This window comes from Nycticebus coucang, chromosome 2 (genome assembly GCF_027406575.1).
Source record: "Nycticebus coucang isolate mNycCou1 chromosome 2, mNycCou1.pri, whole genome shotgun sequence".
Taxonomy (NCBI): Eukaryota; Metazoa; Chordata; class Mammalia; order Primates; family Lorisidae; genus Nycticebus; species Nycticebus coucang.
In genome coordinates, this window is record NC_069781.1 from 140,190,587 (window position 1) to 140,207,761 (window position 17,175).

General features: G+C 38.0%; 1 protein-coding gene across 10 annotated transcripts in view; it reads left to right on the forward strand.

The window, feature by feature from the left end:
* The window catches only part of LOC128579828 (translation initiation factor IF-2-like), a 237,375-nt gene that overhangs the window by 31,161 nt on the left and 189,039 nt on the right, over positions 1-17,175 (forward strand). Inside the window, exon 11 of one of the 10 annotated variants that reach the window (XM_053582014.1) lies at positions 16,902-17,008. The exons of the other annotated variants lie outside the window; for them this stretch is intronic. The gene's annotated coding sequence lies outside the window, so the exon portion shown is untranslated. The remainder of the gene's footprint in view (positions 1-16,901; positions 17,009-17,175) is intronic. 10 annotated transcript variants of the gene reach the window in all.

Sequence of the window (17,175 nt, forward strand, 5' to 3'; positions counted from 1 at the left end):
GTCTGGTGTGGTGGGGCTAAGTTGTTCTGTCTTGTTTTCAGCTGGTTTCTGTTCCACCCTTTTGTTTGTATCCTTGTGGTCGCAGCTCACCTCAGCGGGGTTGACGTGCGTTCTTCAACCTTCTCTTAGTGCAGCTCAAATCCACCAGGTTACTTGCTGAATTTTTGTCCTTTAACTCTCCTACTGGATGGGAGCCTCTGTGGAAAGCTGGCTTCAGTCAGCCATCTTGTCTCCTCCCCCCTCAACTTCAACCTCTTTAATGATATTTTCTATTTGATGAGACTGTTATTTTCTGTGGATATTATTATTATTTATTTATTTATTTTAAGATTAATATGAGGGTACAAAATACTAGGTTACAATGTTTGCATTTGTTAGATAAGGTCCCTGTTGAAGTTGTGTCCTATACCCAAGAAGTGTGCCATATATCCTTACATTGTGGCCAATAGGTGGGATAACAACAATCCTCCTGCCTCCTCCTGCCTCTCCTACCCTTCTCCCCACTTCCCCCAGCTTGAATTGAGTTTTTCTCTTGTATTGGCATATATTAGTTCATCTACTGGCTTCACATTAGTATTGAATACATTGGATACTTGCTTTTTCATTCTTGTGATACTTTACTAAGGAGATGTTCTCCAACTCTATCCAGGTTAATACAAAAGATATAAAGTCTCCATCTTTTACTGCTAAATAGTATTCCATGTTATACTTATGCCATTTTTATTAATCTGTTTATGAATTGAGGGACATTGGGTTGATTCCACATCTTGCAATTATAAATTGAGCTGTGATGAACAATCTAGTGCAAATGTCCTTATGATAAAATAATAGTTTCTATTCTGGGTAAATACCTAGTGATGAGATTACAGGATCTATTTTGAGTTCTTTTAGGATTCTCCATAGTTCTTTCCAAAAGAACTGTATTAGTTTGTAATCCCACTAATGATGTAAAAGTGTCTCCTTCTCTTCATATCCATGTCAGCCTTCACAGCTTTGGGACTTTGTGATGTGGGCTATTCTCACTGGGGTTAGGTGATATCTCAGGGTGATTTTGATTTGCATTTCCCTGATCATAAGGGATGATGAGCATTTTTCAAATTTTATTGGCCAATCATTTTATTGGCCATTGGACTGCTTGCCCCATCATAAATGGGATGATTTGCTCTTTTTTTGTTAATTAATTAGAGTTCTCTGTAGATTATGGTTATCAACCTTTTGTCAGATTACTAACATGAAAATATCTTTTCCTATTCTGAGGATTGTCTATTTGCTTTAAATGTTGTGTCCTTAGTTGTGCAGAAGCTTTTAAGCTTAATTAAGTCCCATTTCTGTATTTTGACTATTGTTAGAATTGCTGCTGGAGTCTTCTTCAGAAAATCTTTCTCCAGGCTCATATTATCAAGAGTTTTTCCTGGGCCATGTGCAGTGGCCCCCTCCCATAATCCTAGCAATCTGGGAGGTGGAGGCAGGTGGATTGCCCTGAGCTCACAGGTTCGAGACCAGCCTGAGCAAGAGTGAGACCCCGTCTCTAAAAATAGCTGGGCATTGTGGTTGGTGCCTGTAGTTCCAGCTACTTGGGAGGATGAGGCTAGAGAATCACTTGAGCCCAAGAGTTGAAGGTTGCTGTGAGCTATGATGCCATAGCACTCTACGGATGGTGACTATCTCAAAAAAAAAAAAGTTTTCCCTTGCTTTCTTCTGGGATTTTTGTCATTTTGTGTCTTAGATTTAAATCTTTTGTACATTGTGAGTCAATTTTTGTAGCAAGGTATGAGTCCAGTTTCAGTCTTTTACATGTAGTTATTTATTCACTTCTCCCAACACCATTTATTGAATAGGGATTCTTTTCCCCAGTGTTTGTTTTTGTTTGGTTTATCAAAGATCAGATGGCAACTAGAGACTGTTTATATCATAGATTTTCTATTCTGTTCCATATGTCTATGTCTCTTTTTGTGCATGGCCCATGCTGGTTTGGTTACTTTGGACTATATATATAACCCGAAGTCTGGTGAAGTGATGCCTCCAGATTTACCTTTAGTACTAATAATTGCCTTGGATATATGGGCTATTTTCTGGTTCCATACAAAATGAAGGACTACTTTTTCTTAGTTCTTTTAAGTATAATGTTGGTATTTTAATGAAGATTGCATAAATCTGTAGATTGTTTTGATAACATAGATATTTTGGTAATGTTAGTTTTTCCCAGTCAAGAGCATGGTATATTCTTCCATTTGTTAATGACTTCTGCTATTTCTTTTCTTAGGATTTCTTAATTTTCTTTGCAGAGATCCTTCACTTTCTTTGTTAGATATTATTCCCAGGTATTTATTTTTTTTTATGCAACTGTGAAGCATATTGTGTACTTGATTTGCTTCTCAACTTGACTATCGTTGGCCTATACACAGGCTGATTTGTGGACATTGATTTTATACCCTGAGGTGTTAGTGTATTTCTTGATCACAAGAAGTCTTGTGGTTGAGTCTCTGGGGTTTTCTAAGTATCATATCATCAGCATCTAAGTATCATATCATCAGCAAAGAGCAAGAATTTGACCTCTTTTGCCCCCATTTGGATGTCCTTAATGTTCTTCTCTTGCCTAATTGCAGTGGCTAGAACTTCTAGCACTATGCTGAATAGTCCTGATGATATTAGACATCCTTGTCTGGTTCCCGCTTTAAATTGAAATGCTTTCAATTTTCCTCCGTTCAGTATGATATTGGCTTTGTCATAAATGGGTTTGTCATAAATGGCTTCTATCAGCTTAAGAAGTGGGTTTGTCATAAAGGGCTTCTATCAGTTTAAGAAGTTTGCTATCTATACCTATTTTCTTAAGTATACTTATTAGAAAAGAATGTTGAATTTTGTAGAATGCTTTTTCTGTATCTAATAAGAGGATCATTTAGTCTTTGTTTTTGCTTCTATTGATGTGGTGAATTACATTTATGGATTTGTATATGTTGAAACAACCTTGCATCTTTGATATGAAGCCTATTTGATCATGGTGTATCTTTTTTTTTAAGGTGTAGCTGTAGTCTATTTGCTAGGATTTTATTAAGTATTTTTGTATCAACAATCATTAGTGATAATGGTCTGTAATTCTCCTTTTTAGTTGGTTCCTTTCCCAATTTTGATATAGGATGATGTTTGCTTCATAGAACATGTTCCTTCTTTTTCAGTGTTTTGGAATAGGTTCTCAATATGGGTACAAGCTCTTCTTTCATGGTTTGATAGAATTCTGGTGTGAAGTCATTTGGTCCAGGACTTTTTTATGGGGAGAGGGAGCTTTTTTATTGTTTCTCCAATTTCGGTGCTTGATATTGGTCTGTTGAAGAGATCTATTTCTTTCTGGTTAAGTTTAAGAAGATTGTGTGATTCCAGGTATTGGTCCATTTCTTCCACTTTGTCAAATTTCTGGGCATTGAGTTTTTTTGTAGTAATCAGAGATAATCTCTTGTAGCTCTGTGGTATCTGTTGTTATTTCCCTTTTTCGTTTCTGATTGAGGTGATTAGAGATCTTACTTTCTGATCCTAGTTAAACTGGCCAAAAGTTAATTGATTTTGTTTACCTTTCTGAAAAACCAATTTTTTGTTTTGTTAATTTTCTGAATGAGTTGTTTCCAATTTCATTTGCTTCTGATTTAATTTGGTTATTTCTTTTCTTCTTCTGGGTTGTAATTGGATTGCTTTTCCTTCTCCATTTCCTTGAGATAATTCATTAGGTTGTTGATATGAACTCTTTCTGTTTTCTGGTTGTGAGAATCTAATGCAATAAATTTTCCTCTTAGGACTGCTTCTGCAATATCCCATAGGTTTTGGTAGCTTGTCACTTCACTGTCATTTTGTTCAAGGAATCTAATAATTTCCTCCTTGACCTAGCTGTCATTCATAATAAGGTTGTTTAGTTTCCATGACTTTGTGTGAGGATGAAGATTTTTGATGGAGTTGAATTCTACCTTTATTCCCTTGAGGTCTGAAAAAAATATAAAGTATAATTTCACTTATTTTAATTTTGTTGATATTTGTGTGATATTTGATTTGTGTCCTAAGATATGATCAATTCTGGAGTACAATCCATGGGGTGATGAGAAAAACATGTACTCTTTAGGTTTGGGATAATATGTTCTGTATACATCTATTGTTCTAGGGTTACATTTAAGTCTCTTGTTTCTTTGTTTAGTTTCTGTTTTAAAGGATCAGTCCAGTTCTGTCACAGGAGGGTTAAAGTCCCCAGCTGTTATGGTGTTGTAGGATATTGTATTGTTCAGACCAGTTAGGGTTTGTTTCATTAATCTGGGAACATTAAGAATTGAAATGTCCTCCTCCTGTATTGTTCCCTTCACCAGTATCTAGTGACCATATTTGTCTTTCATAACTTTGGAGCTCTCTTCTCCTCCTTAAGGCATACCTATAATTTGTATGTTTGGATGCTACATGAAATCCCATGATTCTCTAGGTGATTACTTTTTTTTTTTTTAGACAGAGTCTTACTTGTTGCTCTTGGTAGAGGGCCATTGCTCACAGCTCACAGCAACCTCAAACTCTTGGGCTCAACCAATTCTCCTGCCTCAGCCTCCTGAATAGCTGGGATTACAGGTGCCTGCCACAACAACTGGCTATTTTTAGAGATGGAGTCTCACTCTGGCTCAGGCTGGTCTTGAACTCATAAGCTCAGGCAATCCACTCACGTTGGCCTCCCAGAGTGCTAGTATTACAGGTGGGAGCCACCACACCCAGATTGCTCTTTTTTTTTTTTTCTTTTGAGACGGAGTCTCATTACCTCACCCTCAGTAGAGTGCGGTGGTGCCACAGCTCACAGCAACCTCAAGCTCTTCAGCTTAAGCAATTATTTTGCCTCAGCCTCCCAAGTAGCTGGAACTACAGGCACCCACCACAACACCCGGCTTTTTGTTGTTGTTGTTGTTGCAGTTGTCATTGCTGTTTAGCTGGCCTGGGCTGGGCTCAACTCCACCAGCCTGGGTGTATGTGGCCAGTGCCCTACCCACTGGGCTATGGGTGCTTCCAGATTGCTATTCTTTTACTGTCTTCTCTTCTGCCTCTTTAAATGCCTGAGTTAGTTCAAGAGCTTTATCCTCTAGCTCTGAGATTGTTTCTTCTCCATGGTCTAACCTGTCATTGATACTTTCTTTTCTTTTTTTTTTTTGTTTGTTGTTGTTGTTGCAGTTTGGCCAGGGCTGGGTTTGAACCTGCCACCCTCGGCATATGGGGCCGGCGCCCTACTCACTGAGCCACAGGCGCCACCCCTGTCATTGATACTTTCTACTACATCTTTAAGTTCTCTGAGTGACTCCATCAATTCCTCAAGCTCTGATATATCCTTTCAAATTTTATCATGTCTTTAATTCATTTCTTAGGTCAATTTTTGGATTTTCTTTTGGTGGTTTTCCACATTCTCTTTAATTCCCTTCATTGTTTTGGGCATTCATACTCTAAATTCCCTTTCTGTAATTTCCATAATTTCTTTATAGGTGAGATCCTCTGTGGTAGCTAGCTTATAATTCTTGGGGGGTGGGTCTGTTCTGGTTTTTCATGTTGCCATAAGTTTTTGTTGGTTCCTACTCATGTGTGTTTTGTTTTCTTCTTCATTACTTCCTTCTCCTACTTTCTCCTCTCACTTCCTCCTTAATTTTCCTACTCTCTGTTCTTAGGTGTTGGAGTGGCTTGCCTCTTGAGGGCAGAGCTTGGTAGGTGAGAAGAAGGCCCCACCCCAGCCATCTTTACTGCCTGAAATATGCCTTTAGCATTGTGCTCCCATCTTCACCTTTTGAAGAGAGAGGCCTGCCATTCTCCACAGAAAGCACTGCCCTATGCCTAGGGCCTCTGAGGAAGTACATCACATCATCCACTGCCAGGCAGAATGCAAAGTTGTAGGCTCTGGCCTTGACGAGACTTTTAAAATCATACATTTCTTTACTCCTTTAAACATAATTTTCTTTATTTATTTGAAAAATTTATGATGGTTACTTTGAGGTCTTTTCTCTTAAATGCAAACTCTTGTCACAGTCATAGACATTTTCTGATGCCTGCTCTTTTCCCTTGGTGTATGAGTTGTACTTGCATGTCTTGTTATATTTTTGTTGTTGTTGAAAACTACAAATTTGGGTTCTGAACCCTGAGCTTATTATTGTTGTTTGCTTATTTCCTCTTTCTGTATTATTTTAGTAAGGTCTATCAGATATGCGCACATGCTCACACACATACATGTGCACACATACACATACATGCACACACACAGTGTAAAGCCTGTGATCTTGCTCCTTTGGAAGTGTAGCATTAGTTAGGCCCACTTGCAATGACAGTGATATTAGCAAGGCTATGTTGCACACCTTATCATATGTAACTATTAAAATTCTCTTGTTGTTGCCTAATTAGTTTCACAGAGGAAAAGGTCCTCATTACCTTCTCATGTTGTCATGCTGGAAATGAAACCTTTACTTTTTTTTTTTTTTTTTTTTATTAAATCATAGCTGTGAATAACTCCCTTTTCTATCCTCCCTAGCAACCACCATTCTACTTTCTGTCTCTGCTAATCCTTTACTTTTAATTTTTCAATGTCTTTATTATAAAGTGGATTTCTTGTTTCCAGTGTTAATGAATAAAATAATTTAAAGAGGTTCATTCTGACATGAATATCAATGACTGTGGCTCAGAGAGACATGGTCACAAAGGTCTTCAGAAAACACACCAGAGATTGTCAGGTTCCAGTTTGGTTTTATACATTTTAGGGGGCAAGAATTGCAGGTAAAATTATACATCGATGCATGGAAGGCATACATTAGTTCAGCTTAAAACAGTAGGACAACTCAAAATGGGAACTTACAAGTCAGAAGTTGGTTTAGGGATTCTTTTGTTGGTTATTGGTTGACGGTGTTAAGCTTTGTCTAAATAGTTGTGAATCGGTAGGAAGGAATTCTTGAGTTCAGATAAGGGGGGTCTGTTATCTGTCATGTGATATGATGCCAGCAAAACAAATCCATTTACATTTTATGGACTGTAAGGCATGACTAAACCCAGGCCTTGCATGGCCTTAGGTTTTGTTTATAACTTCATATCTTATTCCACAGAGGCTTTTGTCAATGTTATGATCTACATTTTAAAATTAGTTCTGGTTTGTTCCTGTCTAAACTCCAAAAGGAAAGGGGTATAATGAGGCATTTACAACCTCCCTTCCCATCATGGCTGGGAACACGGATTAAGATTTTTCTTGAGTCCTTTTGGGGGTCTGTTCAGTCATTGCAGGGGCAGTTATTTTTTCATTTACAGAAACATGTAGTATGATCTTGCCTTTTAATTCAATTAACAATCTCTGGATTTCAGATACTATATGTAGACATTTATGTTTCAGGTGATCAGTGATATGGTTTGATTATAGCCTATTATATTACTAGCTTTTAATTTTTGTTGAATTTGTTTTTTGTTACTTTATTTGTCTCTCTTGCCTCTTTTGCTTTTAGTTTAGCACTTTCTATTATTCCATTTCATCTCCTATACTGATGTTACTGTTCCTTTTATAAACATATTTCATGTTTCCTCCATAATCCTAAAATATCATTTTAAAATCATCTTACTCTACCTTCAAATAATATTTTACTATTCCACATGTTGTATGTTCATTTATTTGATTCTCTTTTCTGTGTGTATCATTTTAAATTATTTTTTGCTATATCTTCAAGTTTATTAATCTATTGTTATTTATTGTCTAATCTACCAATTAATCCTATACAATATACAGTAGAACCTCTGTAAGTTGAACCCAAGGAAATGTAACAACTGGTCAACATATGGAGGTGGTTAGCATAAGGGACCAGGCCTATTATACTGATATGTACCTGTGGAACATATCTGGTCAATGAAAATTAGGTATACTTAAAGAGGATGGTAGTCAACAGCAAAGGTTCTACTGTATTTTCATTTCATACATTATAGCTTTTATCTCTAGAAGTTTTTTGTAATCTTGTGTTGTATGTTTGAGTCTTACTTTTCCATGTCTCTGCATAGAGACATAAATGTCTCTGCATAGAGACTTTTTAAATTTGTGAAACATAAATATAATTATTGTTTATTCTAATATCTACATAAACTTTACTTCTGATCAATAGATTTTTGATCAATAGATTTGTCAATAGATTTTTTTTTCCTTATCATAGTTTATTTTTCCTCCTTCTTAACATACCTGTTAATTTTGGGTTTTTTGTTTGGGGGGATTTTTCTTGAGACAGAGTCTCACTTCTCACAGCTCACAGCAACCTCAAACTCTTGGGCTCAAGTGATTTTCTTGCCTCAACTTACCTAGTAGCTGGGACTACAGGCATCCTCCCCAACACACACATCTTGTTGGTAAAATATCTTTTTCTTTCGGTTAGATACTTATTAATGGTATAACAGGATCAAATGGTAGATCTACTTTCTTTGAGGATTCTCAAAATCCTCTTTGTTTCAGGATTCTCCATATTTACTTCCATAAAGATTGTACTAGTTTGCAATCCCACCAACTTCTCCTCACAACCATGCTAGCATCTGTTGCTTTATGACCTTGTGATGTGCTACATACTTATAGGGTTAGTTGATATCTCAAAGTGGTTTTGATATGTGTTTCTCTGATGATTAGGGGTGATGACCATGTTTTTGTGGGTCTGCTAGTCATTTGTCTGTCCTCATGAGAAAAGTTTCTGTTCATGTCTCTCACCTAGGTTTTTTGTTGTTGTTGTTGTTGTTTTGCCATTCATATGAGTATGTAGGTGATTATATATTGATTTCAGAGTAGTATTGAGTACATTGGATACTTTTTTTCCATTCTTGAGATACTTTACTAATAAGAATATATTCCAGCTCCATCCAGGTAAACATAAAAGATGTGAAGTCTCCATCTTTCTTTAGGGCTGCATAGTATTCCATGGTGTACATATACCACAATTTGTTAATCCATTCACGGTTTGATGGGCACTTGGGCTGTTTCCATGTCTTGGCTATTATGAATTGGGCTGCAATAAACATTCTGGTACAAATGTCTTTGTTGTCAAATAATTTTTGATCATCTGGGTATATATCTAGTAGAGGAATTGCAGGATCAAACGGTAGGTCTACTTTTAGTTCCTTAAGTTTTCTCCAAACTTCTTTCCAAAAAGGTCAGATTAGCTTGCATTCCCACCAGCAGTATAGAAGCGTTCCCTTCTCTCTACATCCATGCCAACATCTGTAGTTTTAGGATTTTGTGATGTGGGCTAATCTTACTGGAGTTAGATGATATTTCAAAGTGGTTTTGATTCACATTTCTCTGATGATTAAGGATGATGAGCATTTTTTTTATGTGTTTGTAGGCCATGTGCCTGTTTTCATCAGAGAAGTTTCTGTTCAAGTCTCTTGCCCACATAGAAATGAGGTTATTTATTCTTTTCTTATTGATTAGTTTGAGTTCTCTATAAATTCTAGTTATCAGACCTTTGTCAGAAGCATAACCTGCAAAAATCTTCTCCCATTCTGAAGGTTGTCTGTTTGCTTTACTTACTGTGCTGTTGGCTGTGCAATAGCTTTTTAGTTTGATCAGATCCCAGTAATGTATTTTTAGTGTTGCTTCAAATGCCTGGGGGGGGTCCTCATCATAAAATATTCTCCCAGGCCAATTTCTTCAAGTATTTTCCCTGCATTCTCTTCTAGTATTTTTATATTTCATGTCTTAAGTTTAAATCTTTTATTCAGTGAAAATCAATTTTTGTTAATGGTGAAAGGAGGAGGTCCAGTTTCAGTCTTCTATGGGTCACCAGCCAGTTCGCCCAGCACCATTTGTTAAATAGAGAGTCTTTCCCCCACTGAATATTTTTGATAGGCTTGTCAAAAATCAAATGATGATAAGTAGCTGGGTTCATCTCTTGGTTCTCTATTCTGTTCCATAAATCTCCCACTCTGCTTTTGTGCCAGTACATGCTGTTTTGATCACTATATATTTATAGTATAGCCTGAAGTCCGGTAACTTGATACCTCCTGATTTGTTCTTATTTCTGAGTAATGTATTACTATTTAAGGTTTTTTCTGATTCCATATAAAACAAAGCACTATTTTTTCAAGTTCTTTGAAGTATGACAATGGTGCTTTAATAAGGATTACATTAAATCTGCATATTGTTTGCAGTAATATGGACATTTTAACAATGTTGATTCTTCCCAGCCATGAGCATGGTATGTTTTTCCATTTGTTAACATCTTCAGCTATTTCTTTTCTGAGAGTTTCATGGTTCTCTTTATAGAGATCTTTCATGTCCTTTGTTAGGTAAATTCCCAGATATTTCATCTTTTTTGGCACTATTATAAAAAGCAGTGTCAAGAGTCCCTGACTGTTTTTTCAACTTGACTATTGTTGACATATATAAAAGCTACTGACTTGTAAGTATTGATTTTGCATCCAGAGAAGCTGTTGTATTCCTTGATCACTTTTAAGAGTTTTGAAGTTGAGTCCCTGGGATTTTCCAGGTATAGGGTTATATCATCAGCAAAGAGTGAGAGTTTGATCTCCTCTGAGATCTATTCTATGTTGAATAGCAGTGGAGACAGTGGGCATCCTTGCCTTGTTCCTGATCTGAGTGGAAATGGTTTCAATTTTACACCATTCAATATGATATTGGCTGTGGGTTTGCTGTAGATGGCCTCTATCAGTTTAAAAATTGTCCCTTCTATGCCAATTTTCTTAAGTGTTCTGATCATGAAAGGATGCTGAGTATTCTCTCTTTTTTTTTTTTTTGGCCGGGGCTGGGTTTGAACCCGCCACCTCTGGCATATGGGACCAGCGCCCTACTCCTTGAGCCACAGGCACCACCCAATGCTGAGTATTCTCAAAGGCTTTTTCTGTGTCAATTGAGAGAATCATATGGTCTTTGTTTTTTATTTTATTGATGTGATGTATTATATTTATGAATTTGCATATGTTGAAACAACCCTATAACCCTGGAATAAAACCAACTTGATCATGGTGTATAATCTTTTTGATGAGTTGTCGAGTTCTGTTTGCTAAGATCTTATTGGATATTTTTGCATCGATATTCATTAATGATATTGATCTATAATTGTCTTTCTGTTTTGAATCCTTTTCTGGTTTGGGTATCAGGGTTATTTTGCTTCATAGAATGTGTTGGGAAGTATTCCTTCTTTTTCTATGCTTTGGAAAAGGTTGTATAATATAGGTACTAGTTCCTCTTGAAAGGTTTGATAGAATTCAGATGTGAAGCATTCTGGTCCTGGACTTTTTTTGGAGGGAGGAGATTTCATATTGTTGATGCTATTTCAGTGATTGATATAGGTCTATTCAAGATTCCTAATTCTTTCTAGTTGAGTATAGGAAGGTGGCATGCTTCCAGGTATTGGTCCATTTCCTTCAGATTTTCATATTTCTGGGAATAGAGATTTTTGTAGTAATTATTGAGGATTTTTTTTTTAAATTTTTGAAGTGTCTATTGTTATTTCCTCTTTATCATTTTTGATAGATGATATTAGAGATTTTACTTTTCTATTTCTGATTAGGTTGGCCAAAGGTTTATCAATTTTATTAATCTTTTCAAAAAAACAAGTTTTTGTTTCATTGATCTTCTGAATGATTCTTTTGTTTTCAGTTTCATTAAATTCTGCCCTAATTTTTGTTATTTCTTTTCTTCAGCTGAGTTTGAGGTTGGAATGATCTTCTTTTTCCAGTTGCTTGAGATGATACAATAAGTTGTTGGCTTTCTTTCTTTCTGTTTTCTTGATAAAGGCTTCCAATGCTATAAATTTCCCTCTTAGGACTGCCTTTGCAGTATTCCACAGGTTTTGATAATTTGTGTCTTTGTTATCATTTTGTTCCAAAATTTTGATGATTTCTTTCTTAATCTCGTCTTTGACCCAGCTATCATTTAGCCTAAGATTATTTAGTTTCCAAGACTTTGTTTGAGCATGAAGATTCCTGTTGCTATTGAGTTCAACTTTTATTCCATGGTGGTCCAAGAAGATACAAGGAATAATTTCTACACTTTTAAATTTGCTGAGGTTAGACTTGTGTCCTAGGATATGATCTATTTTGGAGGATGTACCATGGGCTGATGAGTAGAATTGTATATTCAGTTTTATTAGGGTGAAATGTTCTGTAGAGGTCTGTAAAGTTCATTTGTTCTAGGGTCAGGATTAAGTCCAATATTTCTTTGTTTAGTTTCTTTTTGGAGAATCTATCCAAAACTGTCAAAGGGGTGTTAAAATCTCTAACTCTTATAGTGCAGGAAGATATCAAGTTGTTCATATCCATTAGGGTCTGCTTTATGAATTGAGGAGCATTCTGGTAGGGTGCATAAATGTCAATTATTGAAATCTCTTCATGTTGGATGTTTCCCTTGGCAAATATGTAGTGACCTTCCTTATCTTTCTTTATCTTTGTTGGTTTAAAGCCAATTGTATCTGCTATGAAAATTGCAACCCTTGCTTTTTTCTGGTTTCCATTTGACTGTATTATATAAGTCCACCCCTTCACCTTGAGTCTATTTTTATTTAAGGTAAGGTGAGATTCTTGTATACAGCAGATATCCGGTCTGAGGTTATGTATCCAGTCAGTCAGCCTGTGCCTCTGTAGAGGACAATTTAAACCATGCACATTAATTGAGAGAATTCATAAGCCTGGTTGTGTTTTGAGTGTCATGATTTTTGGATGTCCAGTGGATATTTTTAATCCTTTCACCACTGTGGAAGTTAGGTTTTGTTCAAAAATTTCTTTGGAGTTTACTTTGGAGGTAGAGCATTGCATTGGTCATTGTGGAGGATGGGTCTGAAAATATCCCGGAGAGCTAGTTTAGTTATGGAAAATTTCTTCAACGTGTCTATGTCAATAAAGTATTTGATTTCTCCATCACAAATGAAACTCAGTTTAGCTGGATACAGGATCCTGGGCTGAAAGTTGGCTTGTTTTAGGAGATTAAAGGTCAATGACCATCTTCTTCTGACTTGAAACATTTCAGCTGAGAGATTACAGTCATTCTGATACTTCTCCCTTTGTAGGTGATCCTTTTCTTACATCTGGCTGCTTGCAGAATTTTCTCCTTCATCTTAACTTTGGCAAAGTTAATCAAAATGTGTCTAGGAGATGCTTTATTTGGATTGAGTCTTGCTGGGGTTCTGAAACTGTCTGCTATCTGAAGTTCTGTATCTCTTGCAATGCTTGAGAAATTCTCCTCCAAAATATCTTGGAGTAGAGCATCTGTACCTTTAGGGCCATCTTCTTCTCCTTCGGGAATTCCTATAAGATGAATATTTGATCTTTTGGAGTGATCCCACAACTCTCTCAGGGAATGATCAGTTTTTGCTCTCCATTTGTCTGCCTCTCTGAGTGTTTGGGAATGTTCAAAAGCTTTGTTTTCAGTTTCAGAGATCCTTTCTTCTGCCTGGTCAACTGTATTACTGAGGGATTCTACTGTATTTTGGAGCTCCTCAACTAACTTTCTTGTTTCCTTGAGCTCTGCTATCTCTTTTCTCATTATGTCCATATCTTTGGTGACTTGGACTTTGAATTCATTAATTTCTTGAGACAACTTTAGAACTCTTTGGAATTCAATTTCTATCTTTTCGTCCATTCTATTTATCTTATTTGCAATCCATATTCTGAATTTGATGTCTGACATTGCTGCCATTTGTCTATGCATGGCATCTTCAGTTGTTATCTCCTTTGTCATTTCTTGGGGAGGTTGATCTACTCTGGTTATTCATGTTGCCAGAGTTCTTCTGTTGGGTCCTCACCATGTTTATTTTCCACCATTTGGTTATTAGAACTGCGGTAGAGTGGGATTGAATTGGGTTTCCCAAGTAGTAGAGATAGCCCCTTACCAAAGTGCTAGGCTTTGTAATTGTGGCTTATCTCCTACAACCTTACAAAGGCCCCTTTCAGAGATTTGGCTGGAGACTCTGAGGACATACTTGGTGAGATAGCTCAAACTAGCTGTTTTGATATCAGCCAACCTCTACCCTATCCTAAGAAACCACAGTATTAGGTTTAAATCTCAACTGTAAAGAGATACAAACAGCTGCAGCACCCAGCCACCACCCTTCAGTTCTTTTGCACTACAGAATTTCAAAAGACAACCTTGAAATGTCCCCAAGTGGACAGCCCCAGACATAGGTTCTAATTAAATTGTCTCAGGCAGTGCACACCCTGCTCAACAGGGAAAGATTCAAGGTCTCCAACAGCACAATTGGAGCCACGGATCCACACTCCTGCCTGCCAGACTTAGTCCACACTGTTGTCTGCTTCTCTGCTCACAGGTCCCAGTTGGAGCCAGGGGCCATGCCCTGCCCACCAGTCTCAGTCCATACCCAGATAGCCTCTGCTTGCCAGAGGGGCATGCCTCCTTCTGCCAGTATCAGTCCACTGTCTGGCAAGCCTCTGCTTGCAGGCTCATTTTGAGTCATGGCACCGTACTCTGCCTGCAGGTCTCAGTCCTCACCTAGTAAGCCTCTGCTCATCAGCCCTGCTGGAGACAGGGGACCACACCCTAGCCCTCAGGTCTTGGTTCACACCCAGTAAGCCACTGCTTAATACAATCCTCTTTCATGCCCTGGAAGAGATAAGAAAAGAAAAAGAAAATAAATAGGAAAAGGAAAAAATTAATTGTAATTACTATGATGCTCTTAGCTATCCAGGTGAGTAAAAACAAAAACCAGTTTTTGCAAGAACACTAGGTGGCACTCCAGTATCAGCAGAGACAGCCGCTTCAGAATGAAATCCATGTCTGGCATTCATAAACTGGTTGTCAAGGAGATTGGGTCTCGGCTTCATATCTCTTCTGGGAAGGCAATTATGGGTAGTGGGCAGAGGTATTGATGACAAGAGTGTGTTGCCACAGGCCTGGAATGTCACTGGATGTTCAAGGATGTTGCAACCCTGTTCTGGGACCAGTTAGGGAATTATGAATCTTGGCTAGAACAGGGATCATCCCTCAGTCATCCAAATGGGACCCACAGATTGAAAGGGGATACATGAGGAAGGCAGTATTTCCCTGATCTGCTTAGAGGAGGTGTGGGATCAGCCTAAAGATGGCCACCCTTGAAAGGTAGAGCCTAAGCCAGCCAACTGATCAACTCATGAGGCCTCAGAGTCCATGGAAAGCCATGCTGAGCAAGGCCCCACACAGGCCTTAACAGACTCTGGCCTCAGCAATCTCTGAGCCACCTCTGTATCTCCCTGAATTGGGTTGGTAGTCCACCATTTCCCTGATGCTTGTTAGGCCACCAGTCCCCCACCTGCCAGATCCTACATCCAGGCTGCCTACATTCTGTGAGAGAAATGTTCATCCACAAGTTACCAGCTCCTTCCCAAAGAAGCCCTGAGACAGTCTGTTCCCTCTCCAACCCTCCCCCGAAGGGCTGGCATTTGTGCACCTGACAGCCCCATGGGTCCACTGCACCAGTTTGCTCTACTCTACACCCTCTGCCTGGTGGGACAGACCCACCCAGGAATTAGGTCAGTCCCCAGTTCATCCCCACAGGGGATATAGGGGGTGGTGGTTTTCCTGTGGCCCTGATCCCCTGGAGATTCCACATGGTGGCTCATCCCCTGGATCACCATGTTCTGTGTCCCATGCTGTCACTCTGTGACTTCACAGCACTGTTGCTCACCAGGATGATCCAGATGGTAACAGCCTGTCATACTTCTCCCTAACCTTCTCAGGAGAGGCTGGTAGGAAGATGCCTCTAGTTTATCATCTTGGAACACTCACCCCATATATTTCATTTTTTAATTATTTCTTCTCATATTCTACTATATGCAATGAAAGGAAGCCATGCAACATCCTGAATGTTTTGCTGCTTAGCTATTTCTTCAGACATATGTCCTAGTTCATTGCTTTTAACTTCTGCCTTTCAAAAATCCTTTCTGCATGGACACAATTCAGTCGAGTTCTTTGCCACTCCATAACAAGGATGACCTTTACTCCAGTTTCCAATACTTCATTTCCATCTGAGACCTCATCAGAATTGCCTTTATCCTTTTCATTTCTACCAGCATTCTGACCATAACCACTTAAGTGATCTCTAGGAAATTTTGGACTTTCCCTACACTTCTCTTCTTCTGAGCCTTCACTAGAATCACCTTTAATGCTCTGTTTGTAGAAATACAGCCTTTTCCCAGCATTCACTTCAAAACTGTTCCATATTCTAACCATTACCCAGTACCAAAATTTCTTCCACATTTTTAGGTATGTGTTATAACAATATCACTTCTCTGCTATAACAAAATTCTACAGAATGTCCAATATATAATGAAAAGAAATGTATTGGCTCACATTTCTGGAGGCTAGCAAATGGAGGGACAGAATTTGGTGAGGGCCTACTTGGTGCATCATCTTATAGTAGAATGGCAAAGAGAGGGTGAGGAAGGAGCAAACTTCTCCTTTTATAAGAAACCCACTCCCAATATAAGCAGCATTAATTCATTCATGAGGACAGAGCCCTCATGGCCTAATCACTTCTTAAAGGTCCCAGTTTTTAACATTGTTGCCTTGAGATTAAGTTTTTAACATATGCTTTTTGAAAGATGCATTCAAACCATAGCAAATGACTGTAACCAAAGAAATAATAGCAAGTGTGAGGAAGTGGAGACTTTAGAAACCTCATAAATTGTGAATGGAAATGTAAAATTGTGCAACCACTTTGGAAAACAGTTTATCACTTCCTCAAAATGTTAAATATGCAGTTACCACATGTTATGGACCAAATAATGTCCTTCCCAAATTCAAATGTCTAATCCCTAAGCCTTGTATCTGTAGATTAGGCCTTTAAGGAGATAATTAAGGTTAAGTGAAGTCAAAAGGATGGGGCCCTCATCCATCAGGCCCACTTATAAAAAGAGGAAGAAACATCAGAACTTGTTCTCTGTATGTGCACCCAAAGACAATGTGAAGACATACTTCGACGGCAGTTGTCTCCAAGCAGAAGAGAGGAAACACCAGAAGCCATCTCTGCTAACACCCTCATCTTGGACTTCCAGCCTCCAAAAAGTGAGAAAATAAAAGTCTGTTTTGTAGTCACCCAGTTTGTGGTATTTTATTATGACAGCCCTAGGAAACTAACACACAATATTACCTAGCAATTCTATTCCTAGGTATATACCCAAGAGGAAAGAAAACATATGCCTACATCTGCACAAAGCTGTACACAGGAATCC